Source organism: Schistocerca cancellata, chromosome 5 (genome assembly GCF_023864275.1).
Source record: "Schistocerca cancellata isolate TAMUIC-IGC-003103 chromosome 5, iqSchCanc2.1, whole genome shotgun sequence".
Taxonomy (NCBI): domain Eukaryota; kingdom Metazoa; phylum Arthropoda; class Insecta; order Orthoptera; family Acrididae; genus Schistocerca; species Schistocerca cancellata.
Window position 1 is genome coordinate 735,102,058 of NC_064630.1, and position 12,269 is coordinate 735,114,326.

The 12,269-nt window shown below is 45.0% G+C and overlaps 1 protein-coding gene across 1 annotated transcript in view; it reads left to right on the top strand.

Moving 5' to 3' along the window:
* The window catches only part of LOC126187784 (leucine-rich repeat-containing protein 49), a 154,675-nt gene that overhangs the window by 73,947 nt on the left and 68,459 nt on the right, over positions 1-12,269 (top strand). The window lies entirely within an intron of this gene.

Genomic DNA, 12,269 nt, shown 5'->3' on the forward strand with positions numbered 1-12,269 from the left:
ATAGAAACAGCATCATTGAAAAGCAAATGGTATTATTAGACATTAACTCACATAGCCTCTTCAAAATATGTGCAAGCACAAGATATGTGAAAGCACAGTAACCAGGTAAGACCAATGCTAAGTCACGTCTAATGCTAGATTAAGAGAGGTTCATCATGTCCCAGAGTGTAGCAGAATGTGCTTACATAGAATAAATGCAACACAGCACCCACTCTATTAAAAACAAGGTTAATGAAAAACTAATAACTAAATAAAATATCACTTACAACAAACTATAGGTCACCGACAAAGTCGTATTGTGATGCAGAGAACTTTGATACTGAATCAAAGGAAAAAATGAAATAAAAGGATGAAAATTAAAGAGCAAGAAAAGAATGGAAGTATTGGAGGATTTAAAAGTAACTGATGAAGAAGGAGGAAATCAGAAACAAGAGGCTGAGAAGTAGATGGATGCTGCCAGAGACATTTGAACTAAATGTTGAGGAAATTGGAGGAGCAACAGAAGTGGATAGAATGTATTGTACAGTCATTAAATATTTTCTCTTTGTGATATATTGATCACCAGTGTTGTAGTAACACTGTTCACGTTACGTCGCACTTCACTTAGCGTAGACCGGGACTGTGTCCTAGGCATGCCCGATGTTGACTGACTGCGCTCTGCCTGTCCTGCCGGAGTTGTTGTTGTTGTTACGCCGGCAGAGGGCGCGTCCGAATTCTCGCGTGCCCTCTGGTGGACGGGACTCTACTTGCGGCAACTACTGTCCATGACGCGCCGTGCCAATGTGCGCCTCCCGCGATCTTTCTGGTGGCTACTACACTCCTCCTCCTTCAGGGGGTGAAGCCACTGTGATCCACTGCGTCGAAAGGTGGAGCGTCGGGCAGGAGCGATGACCTCCACATCCATGGGATGGCCGGAGTCGAGGGAATCTGCCAACCCTCGAGCCGGAACCTTCGAATATGGCTGGAAATGACCCACACGAAGAGGCCCCCATCGTCCCACAACCGGAGCCCGGGACAGAACGGGCAACAAGCTGTCGAACTCTGGATCCTGTTCCACCTCAGGAGGGGCAAGACCCAGTGGCTGGGACGAAGGGGAAGGAACGACCACAGGGGAACTAGCCCCCTGCGAAACCGGGCCGGCTAGGGGGGCCAGCTCTCGCTGGGGCAGCTCGAATGACGGCGATGCCGGTGCTGGAGCCACTGGAGGCTGCCAAGGCTGAGAACCATCACAGTGCGGCAGAGTCACAGCGGGGAGAAGAGGTAACGTCCCCTGTGAAACCAATACAGGTGCCGGCAATGGGGAAGCCGGTGTCCGAGAGGGCGGAGGGTGGGTGCCCGAACGTGGACGTAGCTGATTTTGGTGACGACGTACCACCCGGTCCCCCACCTGCAAGGTATAGAGCCGGCGGCCATGTCGGTGCAGGACCACCGCCGGTATCCAACGTGGATTGCGACCAAACCCACGGGCCCCGACTGACATACCCAGTGGAAAGCCAGGTACTCCGTTTTGGGAAGACTGGCGAGGACCAGGCTGGAGGAGGTGCAGCAGAGTCCTAGGTTGACGCCCATGGAGGAGCTCTGCGGGGCTGCGGTCTCCCATTGGTGTGGTCCGGTATGCCGTCAAGAAAAACGTCAATGCTTCCTCTGCAGGAAATTCGTGCACATACTTTTTCATCTGCGTCTTAAAGGTGCGCACCATGCGCTCAGCTTCCCCATTCGATTGTGGATGGAAGGGGGGAGAGCAAACGTGCCGAATACCGAAGCGCCTACAAAAATCCTGGAAGGTCTGCGAAAGAAACTGCGGTCCATTGTCCGAGACCAGGGTGATTGGCAGACCTTCCACAGAAAAGATTTTTGCTAGTGCCTGGATTGCAACGTCTGAAGTGGTTGAGGAGCAGCGAACCACATATGGGAATCGGGAATAAGCATCAATAACAATGAGCCAAAAGACATTGAGAAACGGCCCCGCAAAATCGATGTGAACACGTTCCCACGCCTGGGTTGCCGGCGGCCATGAAGAGAACGCTGCCCTGGGAGATGCTTGTTGGCTCGCACACTGGGAACAGGCGGCCACCAAGTGCTCAATTTCTCTGTCAATACCGGGCCAGTACACATGTCTGCGAGCCAAGGTTTTAGTACGGGAAACACCCCAGTGCCCCGCATGTAATAACTTGAGGACCTCCCGTCGTAAACTTGCAGGAACAACCATGCGAGGAGCTGTATCATCGGTAGCCAGAAGGAGAACTCCTTCCAAGACCGAGAGACGGTCTCGTAGAAGAAAATAATTACGAAGAGGGTCCGAGGCCCGGCCCGGAGGGCGGGACGACCACCCCTTCTGAATGAGGCGAACTACTTGCCGGAGAACCGGGTCAGCCGCTGTTTCCCTGGCGACTCGAGAACTAGTGATCGGGAAGCCATCAACCGCCTGGCGGGACGCCACATCCAAATGAAAACACATAATCTCCTCTCGATCAAATGTAGGATCCGGGCCCACCGGAAGACGGGAAAGAGCGTCGGCGTTGGCATGCTGGCCTGTAGGGCGAAAACGAATGTCATAATGATACTTAGAGAGGAACAAGGCCCAGCGCTGTAGTCTGTGGGCCGCCCTATCCGGAATCTGAGAGGCGGGGCCAAATAACGATATTAACGGCTTATGGTCAGTGATTAACTGAAACTTCGTGCCATACAAGAAAGGGTGAAACTTGGTAACAGCGTAGACAATGGCCAAAGCCTCTTTTTCCACCTGGGAGTAATGGGCCTGCGCGGGACTAAGCGTTTTCGACGCAAACGCCAGTGGTTGCTCGGAACCATCAGCGTTGCGATGGGCCAGGACCGCCCCCACCCCATACTGTGAAGCATCCGTAGCCAGGACTAACGGCTTATGGGGATCAAAAGTAGCCAAACAAGGGGCTGACGTGAGGAGGCCCTTCAACGAGGTGAACGCTTGCTCGCATGCCGGCGACCAATCAAAAGGAACACCCTTGTGCAGAAGGCAGTACAGGGGGTGGGCTATAGTGGAAGCCCTGGGAATGAACCGGTGGTAATAGGCTATCTTGCCTAAAAAAGCTTGTAACTCCTTCAGCGATGTGGGCCGAGGAAGGTTGACGATACCTTGGACCAAACTTCCTAGCGGCTGGATGTCCTGCCGAGAGATGGTGTAGCCCACATACTCAATGGACGATTGGAAGAAGGTTGACTTCTGCAGGTTGCAACGCAAGCCCACAGACCTGAATTTGAGAAAGAGGGTGCAAAGGTTGTGCAAGTGGTCCATCGTGCTGTGACCCATGACAATTATGTCATCCAGGTAATTAATACAATGAGGGATTGTCAACATGACATGCTCAAGATAACGCTGGAATATCGCCGGGGCACTGGATATTCCAAAAGCCAACCGCTGGTATTGGTAAAGGCCAAACGGGGTGTTGACGACTGCCAGCCGTTTGGAGTCCTCATCAAGTGGTATCTGATGATAAGCCTCTGACAGATCGATTTTCGAAAAATAGTGGCCTCCCGCCACGGCGGAGAACAATTCATCAGCACGAGGCAAAGGATAGGTGTCCACCACCAATTGGGAATTAATGGTGGCCTTAAAATCGCCACAAAGACGTAATTTACCAGAGGGCTTCTTGACAATAACGAGGGGCGAAGACCACTCACTGGAAGAAATGGGAAGAATGACCCCTAGGGCTGTCAGCCGGTCTAGCTCTTCCTTTACCTGAGGGCGGAGAGCCAAGGGGATCTGCCTCGCGCGTAGAAAACGCGGGCGAGCCGACGCCTTCAACGTTAAGTGAGCTTCAAAATCTGAAACACGCCCCAGGCCCTCCTCAAAAATGTCTGGAAAGTCTGAGATCAAAGATTCTAATGAGTGATAGGGAACGTCTTCGGAGACCAACTGTATGGTGTCAGCAATAGAAAAACCGAAAGCTTGAAAGGCATCCAGGCCAAAAAGGTTAGCGGAGCTCGCATCACTGACAACAATAAAAGTAATAGGCCGAGTGACTGATTTGTAAGTCACGTCGGTAGTGAATTGACCCAGTAGGGGAATGAACTGTTTACCATAACCGCGTAGACGCCGGTAAACTGGCGCCAACGGGGGCGATCCAAGGTCGGAATACGTTTGTGCATTCAACAACGAAACTGCCGCGCCCGTATCTACTTGCAGTTGTAACCGGCGCGACCGAACTGACACCTCGATAAAGAGTTTGTGTGCCGATGCGTCGGGAGCCTGGCCCGATGAAACTTCCTGAATGTCAACGTCCATGTCCTCTGTACTTGCTTCCTTCGATTCCTTTGAGGCTGAGCGGCAAACTTTAGCAATGTGACCGTTTTTATGACATTTGTGACAAACGGCCCAACGCTGGGGGCACTTTGACCGATCGTGATGTATATAGCACGACGCACAGGACGGCAACAGGGGCCGGCGGCCGGAATTCTGTTTACGCGCCGCGCGGGAGCGGCCGTAACGGCCGGATTGTACCGCTCGCACGTCGTCCACCCCGGACACCGTGGACGCGGCCGCGCCGCCCTGAACCTCCGCGACGTCGCACCACGCTTCCAGCTGTTGACCTGCTGCGTGAGAGACTTCATACGATTGAGCAATGGACAGGACTTCTTCGAGGGAAGGGTCTTCTAACTGCAGGGCCCGTTGCCGGACCTCCCTATCAGGGGCCGAACGAACAATGACGTCGCGTACCATAACATGGGCATACGACTCCCGCGACTGCTCCGTGACAAAACGACACTTACGACTAAGACCGTGCAGGGTAGCGGCCCACGCCCGGTAAGACTGATGGGGCTGTTTCTTGCATTGATAGAACTCGACCCTAGCCGCCACAACATGCGTGCGGCGGCGATAATATGAAGACAGCAATGAACACAATGAGTCAAAAGACAAGGACGAGGGTTCCTGCAACGGCGCCAGCTGCCGCAAAACTTGATACAGCGAGGGAGATATCCAAGACAAGAAGAGAGCACAACATACCTCCGCATCAGCAACATGAAACGCCTGGAAATGCTGCCGAAGGCGATGTTCATATGCGTCCCAATCCTCCGCCGTCTCGTCATACGGGGGAAAGGGAGGAGGGAACGGCGCCGGAGCAGACGGCGGTGAGAGCAACGCCGGAAGCACTTGTTTCATGGTGGCCATGAGCTCCGTCTGCTGCGCAACCAAAACCCGCACCAAATCCTCCATGCCGTGGAGAAACTGCGAAACCGGAACAACGACGCAACACGCGAAAGAACGACCCTACTCGTCGCCAATTGTGTAGTAACACTGTTCACGTTACGTCGCACTTCACTTAGCGTAGACCGGGACTGTGTCCTAGGCATGCCCGATGTTGACTGACTGTGCTCTGCCTGTCCTGCCGGAGTTGTTGTTGTTGTTACGCCGGCAGAGGGCGCGTCCGAATTCTCGCGTGCCCTCTGGTGGACGGGACTCTACTTGCGGCAACTACTGTCCATGACGTGCCGTGCCAATGTGCGCCTCCCGCGATCTTTCTGGTGGCTACTACAAGTGTCATGTGATTTCATACTGCAGTTGTGATGGTTGTCATACTATACTGAATCTCTTTGACCTGCCATCTGCATTTCACTTGATCATATGGATAAAACTCTTTCAGGTTGCTTCACTACTATATTACAAAGTGACGGACCATGCGCTATTGGTGTCCAACCTATTAACTATGGAATAAGGGTTACTGTCCTATTAGTAACTTTTCATTAAGATTATTAAAATGCTAAAACAGACTGCTATGGACTGATTGCATATATAGTTTAACATCCATCTTGAAAGATACCACTTACTATTCTCTGGATAAATTATCACTCTGTGTTGACTCTGTCCTTAGAATTATATATTATTTAATAAATAAAGTTTAGGAAAACCAACCAATCTTTGGGACTTCAGATCTAGATGTAAGGGAAAGATTAGAAAACACAAAAATTACAACAGTGATGGTGGTATCCATCAATAAAGCACAATATGCCTGAATAAGAAAACACATTACTATGAAAAACACTTGAAGAAATTGTTGCATTTTCAAGTGATGCATTTTCAAGTGACACGTGGTAATCGTTCTTTAAGTATTTAGGTTACTGTTATACATATTTCTGTTGTTGGCTAACAAATGGCACCCAAAATTTCACAAAGATTATGTCATAAATAGTGGCCAAATTTGGAACACTAGCACAAACAACTCAAGCCTGTTAATTCAATTCTAGTGCCCCAATACATCTATTCTTTCCATTCTTATTTATTTACTTTTGCTGTGTCAGTGATCATTGACTGACTAAATGTTTGAACTACTCGACAACACCTGTTCATATTTATAGAAAAGCTTTCACATTATTCTAGTGTAATGTAAGGTTACAGTTAAAAGTTACACTTCTCAAAATTTGGTGTTGCTACAACAGGCATGTAAGTACCCATTCGTATAGCAAATCATCCCACACATTCATTCACAAACAGATGCCTCCAGTTCCAAACATAACAGTTTGATTACTTCTACATCATTAGAGACATTCCAAAAGGGGAACATAATAATACTATAAAATTATAAAACAGAATTTCTTGGTAGGAGATGAAATAACAGTACTCCTTATTTTTTATGTATTTCATTTAGGAAGCAGTCTTCTGACCAGTTTGCCCACCATTAACTCCTCTCTTAAGTTGTTTGCATCATCTCAGATTAGTGCTAGCACCATATGCCCTCATTTATTTGTTAGATGTATTCCCGTCTCTGTCTCCCCCTACAGTTTTTACACTCAACAGCTCCCTCTAATACCATGGAAGATATTCCCTGATGTCTTAATGCATGCCCTATAGTCCTGTCCCTTCATCTTGTTAGTGTTTCTCTTGTGATCCGCCCTCTTTGCCAATTCTGTAGCGAACCTCTTCCTTCGTTATCTTATCAGTTCACCTAATTTTCAAAATGTTTCTATAGCACATCTCAAATGCTTGAATTCTCTTGTTATCCAGTTTTCCTCCAGTCCATTATTCAGTACCATACAATTCAGAGCTCTAATAACAATTTCCCTGAAATTTCTTCCTCAGTTTGATACTAGTTGAATTCTTTTGGCCAAGAATTCTCTCTTTACATGTGATAGTCTACTTCTAAAATCTGCTTTTCTTTGTCTATTGTGTGCTACTTTACTTCCAATGTAGAAGAATACCTTAACTTATTCTGGTCACCAGTTTTAATGCTAAGTTTATCACTAATATCATTTCTGCTACTCTTCATTACTTCTGTCTTTCTTCAATTTACTCTCAATCCATATTCTGTATTCATTAGACTACAATGGAACCTTGCATAGTGAGCCTAATTCATTCCAGAATCTTACACATAGTGCAAAACACTTGTTAAGTGAAACAATTTATCCCGTATAAATTAATGTAAAATATGATAATGCATTCAATGCAAGAAAAGGACTAAAAGTGTTATCTTATTCGTGCCAGTTATTCAAAGAAAATTATACATACAGTATTATGTATGTTATTATTCATGATACATAACTAACTCTTCTGTACTAGGAAGTTATCTATACTCATTTGTTTCTGCTGACACTTCAACTCTTGGCAAAAATGCAACACAGCATAATTATCAGATAAATTCATTAGGTTGATGATTTTTAATGTGCAATGCAACCAATTCCCATGCTTTCAGGGTATCTCATATTGAGGCAGAAGATTGCTGCTTTGCTGTTACTGCCTCCTCCTCCTCTGAAGAACTCCTCTCCACAATTACCTACTGCAAAACACACTGAAACTCCATAAGCTCTTTGGTGGTCATTTCTTGGCTGTGATCTTCTTCAAGCTCATTGATGTCATCATTTTCTACTTCTAGCTCCATGCTCTTGGCCAAATATTCAATCTCATTGACTACAGGCTCTGCAGGTACTGACTCAAATACCTCAGAGTCACATCCGAGAATGCACTCCAGCCAAAGCTTCTTCCAAGTAGAAGTGAGAGTTCTCTTGGTAACCACTTCCCATGCCTTTTTGATCATCTTGATGCAGGCAGCAATGATGAAGTGATATTTCCAAAACTCTCTGTGAGATTGGTAGCTTCAGTCAACTCAAAGCAATGCTTGAAGAGTGCTTTAGTGTAGAGATTCTTAAAGTTAGAAATAATCTGCTGGTCTATAGTCTGGAGTGAGTGGTGTTGGGAGGCAAAAATTGAACCTTGATGAACTGAAATTCTTCAAGGAGGTGGTCTGGTAAACCTGGAGAGTGGGCAGGTGCATTTTCTATTACAAGCAAGACATGGAGTGGCAGATTCATCTCAAGCATGGAAGACCAAACACCTCAGTGATCCAAACACAAAAAAGATCATGTGTCATCCAAGCTTTGTTGTTGGATCTCCATATCACATTTAACCTACTCTTCTGGATTTTACACTTCTTGAAGGCTCATGTAGTTTCTGAATGGTAAACAAGCAATAGTTTAATTTTCAAATCACTGCTTGCACTGGCACAGAATAGCAGTGTGAGACAATCTTTCGTTGGCTTGTGACCAGGCAATGCATTCTCCTCTTCTGTTATAAAGGTACACTTTGGCGTCTTTTTCCAGAATAGACCCATCTCATTACAATTAAAAACCTGTTGCAGCAGATAATGCTCAGAATCTATGAGCATCTGGAAGTTGCTGATGAAGTTCTCTGCTGCCTGTATGTTGAAGTTGTCTGCTTCACTGTGCATCACTATGCTGTGGATGCTGGTGAATCTCTTAAACTTCTTGAATCACCCACAGCTTCCCTTAAACACTTCTTCAGCCACTGATGATCTTGGTGTCTTCCTAACAAGATCAGCAAAAACCATTCTTGCTTTCTCATAAATGATGTTCTCATTAATAGTGTCACCTTGCAATTGCTTTTCATTTATCCATATAAGAAACAACCTTTCTAAATTATCCAGAATACAAAACCATTGTTTAGAGACTCTTGTCACTACCTTTGAAGTATCTGTCTCCTTAATCTTGTCCTTGTTCTTGATGATAGTGCAAATAGTCGATGTATATCAATTGTATGTGCATGTTAAATCAGCAACACTCGTATCATGTTCATGTTTTTCAGTCATTTTAAGTTTCACTTATAAGGTCATTTTCTTTCTCTTATGGCTGTTTCCTTGTTGTTTTATCTCCAGGGAAATTTCTAGAAAGGTTATTAAAATTTGTACACAAAAAAAAACACAGTGTGGACACAAATTTAGAAAAACGTGTAATCACAAGCTGCTCTAAGATGGTATCAGCAAAAGTGCTAAACCAAGATTGAGGCATGTACTAAAGACATTGTCATATGCCACTGCTCACAATGAAATATGTTCTTATTGTTGAAGCTTTCTCCTGCCACGTATGAATGGTTGGTGATGTCACTCTAAATCGTCATCACTCATCATGGGAAACATCACTCAAGCAATACATTTTTTTACAATTTCTTTTGCTTGTTATGAAAATTACGTGTTATGGGAGGTGCTCCTCAAGCAAGGTTCCACTGTATTCATTCCATGTAATAGGTCCTGTAATTCTTCTTCACTTTAACTGAGGATAGCAATATCATAAACAAGAAACTCATATCCAATAAGATAGAAATTGGAGCTGCTTATAAGATTGTTTGGGCAAGACACAGTATCAGGGGTGGGCTTAAAATGATAATTGGATCTTTCTATTGCCCACCAGAGTTGTCTCCTGATGTAACCCAAAACTTTAGAGAAAACCTTAGTTTACTTGTACATAAGCTGTCCAACCACACTGCAATCATCGGTGGAGACTTTAATTTTGTTAGTGGCAGGTGTAATAAGACATCCTGTGGAACTTCACTAAATGCCTTCTCTGAAAACTATGTAGAGCAGATAGTTAGAAACCACACATATGATGGGGATATATTAGATCTAAAGGCAACAAATATACATGGCCTCTTTGAGGATGCCCACATCAAAACTGATATATCGGCAACAACGGCACAGTTGTGGCAGCAATGATTACCAAAGTACAAAGAACAACTAAAACAAGCAGAAAGATCTATATTTTCAGGAAAGTAAATAAAAATTTGGTAGTGTCGTATCTCAATGAGGAACATGGAACTTACAGCACAGATCAGAAGAATGTAGAGGAACTATGTCTCAAGTTTAAAAGAATATTTGACCATGCATAGGACAGATATACACCTGGTAGAACACTTCATAATGGGAGGAAACCTCAATGGTTTTAAGTCATGATAAGGAAACTTCTAAAGAAACAGAGATTACTGCATAATAGGTGTAAAACCAAGTGTAGGTCTGTAGATAGAGAGATGCTGAATGAAACACATTTAGCTATTAGCTGATCACTATCCTTCCCACCCCTCCTACTGTGGTATTCCGCTGTCCACCGAACCTATGCAATATACTCGTCCATCCTTACACAACCCCTGCTCCCAATCCCTTACCTCATGGCTCATACCCCTGTAATATACATAGATGCAAGACCTGTCTCATACATCCTCCTACCACCACCTATTCCAGTCCGGTCACTAACATCACCTATCCCATCAAAGGCAGGGCTACCTGTGAAACCAGTCATGTGATTTACAAGCTAAGCTGCAATATCTGTGCTGCATTCTATGTAGGCATGACAACCAACAAGCTGTCTGTCTGCATGAACAGCCACCAACAAACTGTGGCCAAGAAACAAGTGGACCATCCTGTTGCTGAACATGCTGCCAAACATGATATCCCTCATCTTAATGACTGCTTCACAGCCTGTGCCGAATGGATGCTTCCCACCAATACCAGCTTTTCTGAATTGTGCAGGTGGGAACTTTCCCTGCAATACATTCTGGCCTCAACCTTCATTAGTCACTGTCCTCACCCATCCATCCGCCTCCCTGTTCCCATTCCAGCACTACACAGCCGTCATTTCACTGCCACACCCAGTCTTTTATTTTCTCTCCTTTCCACTACTTACCCCCTCCCCCCTCCGCACCTCTCCTGCTCTCCATCTAAACTGCAACACTTGACTGTACGCCACTCCCACCATACTATCCCTCTCCATCCCCGCCCCAGCCTCCTTACCACCACCCAGTCGCCACTCCCATCATGCACTGGTGGTGCTGTTTGCAGTGTGGTCTCAGTTCTCTGAGACTGCAGATGTGTGTGCAAGTTTGTGCAAGTTGTGTGTCAATAACTACCACAGCAATATATTGTCAAGTGATCTTTTGCAGAACCCAAAGAAATTCTGGTTGTATGTAAAGGCTGTTAGTGGCACCAAATGTAGTGTCCAGTCCTCATGAATGAGACAGGAACTGAAACTGAGGTTGGCAAAGCAGAAGCTGAAATGCTTAACTCCATTTTTAAATGTTTCTTTACAAAGGAAACCCCAGGAGAACTGCCCCATGACGAATGAACTAAATATTAGTGGCAGTAGTGCTGAGAAACAACAGAAACCATTAAAACTGAACAAAGCTCTATCACCCGATAGAATCCTTATCAGATTCTATACTGAATTTGTGGCTAGGTTACCCTCTGTTCTAACAATTACCTATTGTAGATTTCTTGAACAAAAAACTATGCCCAGTTCTTGGGGAAAACAGACAGTGATGCACAAAACTACCATCCAGTATCCTTGACATCAATTTGTTGTAGAATCGTAGAACATATTCTGAGCTCAAACATAATGAGGCATCTTGAATAGAATGACCTCCTCAACACCAATCAACATGAATTTGGAAAATATTGATAATGTGAAGCCCAACTCAAACTTTTCTCACATAACATACTGAAAGATTTGGATCAAGGCAGTCAGGTAGATGTTGTATTTCTTGATTTTCGAAATGTACCAGATCTACACATATTGTCAAAAATTTGACCATATGGGGTATCAACTGCAATTTGCGACTGGATTGAGGACTTTTTGGTGGGGAGGATGCAGCATGTTATCTTGGATGGATAGTCATTGTCAGATGTAGAAGTAACTTTAGGTGTGCCCAAGGTAAGGGTGTTGCAACCCTTGCTGTTCATGTCGTGTATCATGGCGCTGCAGACAGTATTAATAGTAACCTCAGACTTTTGCAGATGATGCAGTTATTTATGATGAAGTACTGTCTGAGAGAAGCTGCATAAATATTCAGGAGGACAGCACCCAAACTGAGAGGAATTTAACAAGTTCTGCTCAGATAAAGGAGTCAACATTGTATCGTAGACTACCTTCTCAAAAACTCCTGAAAAGTGATGGAAGGAGTGAAATAAGTCTGTAATAATAATAATAATAATAATAATAATAATTATTATTATTATTATTAT